We start from the raw sequence: 5,517 nt of genomic DNA, 5'->3' as shown, positions 1-5,517 counted from the left end.
AAAAAAAAAAAAAAAAAAAAAAAAAAGAATAGCAAGAAGAAAATTTCCCATTTTTATCTGCCCCATTGCAATGGCTGTCACTTTGCGGGGGTGGGGGGAGGGTAGACGCAGTCATTATTTACAAATGGACAAAAGTACAGTCTTTGTTATTCTGAAGAATCCTAACCAAAGATCAAATAAAGATTAAAGCAAAAATAAAATAACCAAATTTGGGGAGGAGAAGAAATGCTGTCAAAAGCTGGTTGTGTTTCTGCAACTCACCATTTAACAATTTAAGCAAATGACAGAATACTTTTTTAGACCATTTTTACCTTGAGTTTTCAAGCTGCCAATTCTAAATAATTCCATTTCTAGTTACAGAACTGTTATCTAATGTACATGGTAGGCAGGATTATGGTTGCCCACAGATGTCCATACCTTGACACCCAGAACCTTACATGGCAAAATAGACTTTGTAGATATGATTAAGACTATTGACCTTAAGATGGGGAGATTATCCTGGATCATTGGGAGATACCCAATCTACTCAGGTGCGTCCTTAAAATTGGAGACCCTTTCCCGACTGTGGTCAGAGAGCGATGAGACAGAAACATTGGGAGAGATTCAACGTGAGGACTCGACCCACTGCTGCTGGCTTTGGAAATGGAAGGAGGGGGCCACAAGCCAAGGATTGTGGTGGCCTCTAGAAGTTGGGAACAGCCTTCAGTTTATAACTAGCAACAAAATGGGGACTTCATTCCCTCAAATGCAAGAAACTGAATTCTATCAACAACCCTAATGAGCAGGAAATCATTCTTCTCTAAAGCCTCTGCAAAGGAACGCAGCCTGGAAACACTTTGATTTTAGCCCATTGAGACCTGTGTCAGACTTCTGACCTACAGGACTGTGAGATAATACATTTGAGTTGTTTAAGCCACTATGTTGGTGGTTATTTGTTAAAGGTACCCAGAAAACCAATATGCTGTCTAAAGTATAATATCCTATTTTGGTACCCAGATCATCTTCCTATGCCCAAATACAAGAGATTTAATATGACTTGTATTATCATTTAGCATTTAGTTAGTACCACCCTGTGCAATGGAAATTCAAACTGCTTGCTAAAATCAAATTAAATTATATCTCACAAATGGAAAATATAAAAGACTCTAGTGTCCTTTTAGGAAGCTGACATTAACTTAAGAACACTGACTGGGACATTGGGTAAACGAAGAAAATTATTAGCTTTGTTTTAGATCAACAATGTTAATATGCCACGCTGACCCTTAATCATCTCCCAAGAATTGCTCTTGGCAGGAATTGGAAAATTGATTGTTCTCAATTTTAAAGCTTAGCCTTGGCAGTCTTGAAGTCCACGGGAGTTCAAGGAATATTTAGATCTTTTCAACTAAAAGATACTCCAAAATGACAGGAATCATAACTAATAACATAGTCACTTTTTCCAGGTAATGCAGGCAACATTAATAGGCAGAAATAAAATGGATAGTTTGGTGCTTCACTTGTATTAAACGATGGATGACCTTATCCTAGATATCATGTTCCAGTTGTAGTTAATTAACTTTCCCAAAGACACAATAGCAAAGAATAGCAATTCAAGTGAGGCAGGAGATCACAAAAACTGCTATGGAAGGCATCAAACTAAAGAAAACTGGGAGCATTCAGCTCATAAAGCAGGTCAGGAGGAGATCCATGATCTAACTTTATAAATCAATAGAAGTATGGTGTCCCATTTTAAGATGGTGGATGGAATACATGTATCAAATTTTGTTTCCTCCCAAAACCCCAGTGAAAAATACTTTTTTTAAAAAAAGACATAAAATAACAAGGACAGGAAGAACAGGAAAGGAGACAACAGTAACAAAATTTTGGAAGCTGGAAACCAAAGGGAACTATGGTAAAGGATTTAACCAACCCCCAAAAGCTGAGTTGTAGCCAGTAGCTCTGAGAGCTGAGAACCAAAGTAATTTACTCTGAAAATCCTTAAAAGACTCAGGACCAGATACCTCCAAATCTTGGGTGAAAGGGAAGGAAGACCGTAAAGAGAAATGAGTGAAATTAGATTCCCAGATCCTCTCCCCAACACCTCCAGATTTCTGAACATCTATCCTCTGGAGAGTCTTTTAACACATGATTTCTGGAGTAGAGTACAGGAGCTGAGAGGGGCAGGCTGAGGATGGAGGTACTACACTGAAGACAGGAGGAATACGTGAATGTATGAAAGCTGAATGCTAACTTCAGGACTTTGAACTGTGTGGGGGCACTAACATAATCTAGCAAGGAGTTCAATATCTTGGGTCAAGGTCTCTACTGGATGAATTGCACACCTTAAGAAAGCCTATTATGTAGGCTGCCTGTGCGGGCCCTCGGGGCTGCACGAGCAGGTCTAGGACCGCCGAGCAGTGCGTCTCCGCCGCACCCAGGGGCCGTGATGCCTACAGAGTAGAGTGACAGCAGCTGGGCTGAATGTTTCACCGCTGAACTGGTTCCTCAGGTATCCTGGCTCTGGCGATTGCTATGGGAGATTGGATGACTGTTACAGATCGAGGTCTGTCTTCAGAAAGCAAAAACATCTCTCAATAAAGCTCAGAAACAAAGATGTCTCCATCAAGTTTATCCTCACAGCAAGTGCTATGTTTCTTCAATACCTTTATCAAAAAATGTGCACTTTCTTTTAGTGCCTTCTGCACATAACAAAATATTGAACAAAGAATATTGAACAAAGTATTTCATATCTTGATCAGGAATTGACTACTTCCGGTTTTCCTTCATTATATGAAGAATCCAAAGGTAAAGAGACAAAGAGAGAATTAAATATACTTGCTGTTTTAAATTGTATGCATGAGCTACTTGTACTCAGTGGAAGAACCTTCTAGCCCAGGAAAATGTGGAAACACAGAATCTGAAACTGGGAAGCAATATGGACCATCTGCAGAACAGCTATGCAAAACTTAAGGAACAACTGGAAACCTCCAGGACAGAAATGACTGGTCTTCAGAAGAGAGACAGAGAGTTACAATGCAAGAACAGGAATTTGCATCAGCTACTGAAAAATGAGAAACATGAGGTGCAGAAATTACAAAATATCATTGTAAGTCAAGCTACTCAATATAATCATGATATGAAGAGAAAAGAGCGTGAATATAATAAACTAAAGGAACGTCTACATCAACTTGTTATGAACAAGAAGGATAAAAAAATAGCTATGGAAATTTTAAAGTACATGGGGAGAGATGATGGAAAAAGGCTCCTGGAGGACGGGTCAAACTGAAGCCAGGAATGAAGATGAAATGTAAAAAATTCTCTTGAATATTGTCAGAAACAAATCCTAATGGAAAATGCTGAGCTTAAGAAGGTTTTTCAGCAAATGAAAAAGGAAATAATTTCTCTTCTTTCTCCCCAAAAGCAGAAACCTAGAGAAAGAGCAGATGATAGTATAGGAACTGCTATCCCTGCTATTGAAGATGCTGGGGAACTGAATAGAGAGAGTACGTTTCACCTTTCCTGTGAAACTGTGAGAGAGCAGCTTACAACAGCATCAGAAAACAGTGGAGAATTTTGAAAAGTCACGTAGAAAACCTTGATAACCAAGTTTCAAAGGTACACCTAGAAGGTTTTAATGATGAAGATGTAATCTCACGACAAGACCATGAACAAGAAACTGAAAAAACTTGAGTTAGAAATTCAACAGTGTAAAGAAATTATTAAAGCTCAGCAGCAACTTTTACAGCAGCAGCTCGCTACTGCATGTGATGATGACACCACTTCACTGCTACAAGACTGTTACTTGTTGGAAGAAAAGGAACGCCTCAAAGAAGAATGGTCCCTATTTAAAGAGCAAAAGAAGAATTTCGAGAAAGAAAGACTAAGCTTTACAGAAGCAGTTATTCGCCTAGGATTGGAGAGAAAGGCATTTGAAAAAGAAAGAGCCAGTTGGGTAAACCAACAGTTTTTAAATATGACTACCTATGACCACCAGAGCTCAGAAAATGTGAAACTTTTCAGTGCATTCTCAGGAAGTTCTGATCGGGACAACCCTACAGTACACTCGAGGCCACGGCAAAAGAAACCTCACAGTGTGCCTACTGGGCCTCCAGTTTGCAAGTCTAAACTTATTAAATCTCTTCCTGCTTCTCCTTCTACTTCCGACTTTTGCCAGACACGTTCCTGTGTATCTGAACATAGTTCAATCAATGTACTAAATATAACCCCTGAAGAATCTAAGCCGTATCAGGTTGGAAGAGAATGTACAAATCAGAAGTGGAGCATGGTATCAAGGTCTGGATCACAGGAAGGTTGCTGTAATGGATGCTCCTCGACCCACGCAAATGCTCACGTAGAGAAGGATGACTTACCTTAGACATGTGAACTGGGATTTTTTTTTTTCATTAACATGTTCATCAAATTTCCCATCTGAGTTGAAACAGGGTGTGTTATCAAGTCAATCATCTCTAATAATTTAAGATGGTCTGTGTTGTTTGGACTTCCCTGTTCCTCCCCCAAAGAGCTAAAATGTTAAATCTATTTAAAAGGATATAAAAGCTTTGGATATGTATTTTTAGTAACAGAAGCACCTGGTTCTGTGAATAAAGGAATGTATAGATGTTTTGATGGAAACAAAGCACTAGAATGAGTTTCCTCTTATAGGTATTAAAAATAGCACTTTTAGGAAACTGATTATTGTAAATATTTAATTTTGTCTCATATATAGTTGGCATTGGAAGTTTAGCCTTTCCTTGAAGGTATACTGCAGATTTTTAACAAAGCAAATTATATATTTATTATGTTTAGTGTGATTTGAAATACCCTCGTTCATGTTTTAAATAAAGTGAAATTTATGTAAAAAAAAAAAGCCTATTATGTAAAAGATAAACTTGGCTCTCTAACAGTGGCCCTCTACATTACTAATTATGGAATCTCTAAACCATATTAATCTCAGTAGGAAAAGGATGGTATGAGGAGGCTATGAGTACTGCCTGCGGGTCACCCTTCTGGCCCTTCTATCTCCAGCATCTCAAGGGAGCTTAAAGGCAGTGATGTGCTGATGTACTTAGTGCTCTGCTCCCTCTGGCAACACTTCTTTTGTGATAAAACTTTCTGATTCACTCTCCCTGAAACGGCTTAATAGTACAGATCTCAGGCTTCTTCTCCAACCAGCCACCAGACCACTGGCAGTCAAACCTTTGCCCTCCAAGAAGGGGACTGGAAGACCCTTTTCTGAGGAATCTGACCTGCCCAGAAGGAAAAACCTGAAAATAATGACATTGGGAGCTCCCCCAACTAACGGGAAGCACTCACATTGTCCTAGAATAGTTGTTCTCCTTTGGGATGACTTTGCTCCCAGGGAATATCTGGCGATGTCTGGAAACATTTTTGATTGTCAAGACTGGAGGGGTGTGGCTGGTGTCTAGTAAAGAGAGGCCAAGGGTGCTGTTAATCATCCTACAATACACAGGACAATCTTCCTACACACAGATACTCAGCAGTTCCAATTAGCCTTTCAATGTCTCGCTCTCAATCATG

At 39.3% G+C, this 5,517-nt stretch overlaps 1 pseudogene; it reads left to right on the top strand.

The window, feature by feature from the left end:
* Window positions 1–2,487: 2,487 nt before the first annotated feature.
* LOC103082584 (afadin- and alpha-actinin-binding protein-like) lies at window positions 2,488–4,354 on the top strand (annotated as a pseudogene).
* Window positions 4,355–5,517: the final 1,163 nt, after the last annotated feature.

This window comes from Lipotes vexillifer, unplaced genomic scaffold, assembly GCF_000442215.2.
Source record: "Lipotes vexillifer unplaced genomic scaffold, Lipotes_vexillifer_v1.1 scaffold497, whole genome shotgun sequence".
In the NCBI taxonomy this organism is placed as follows: Eukaryota; Metazoa; Chordata; class Mammalia; order Artiodactyla; family Lipotidae; genus Lipotes; species Lipotes vexillifer.
The sequence above is the reverse complement of the archived record's forward strand: the minus strand, read 5'-3'. Positions and strand labels throughout refer to the sequence as shown.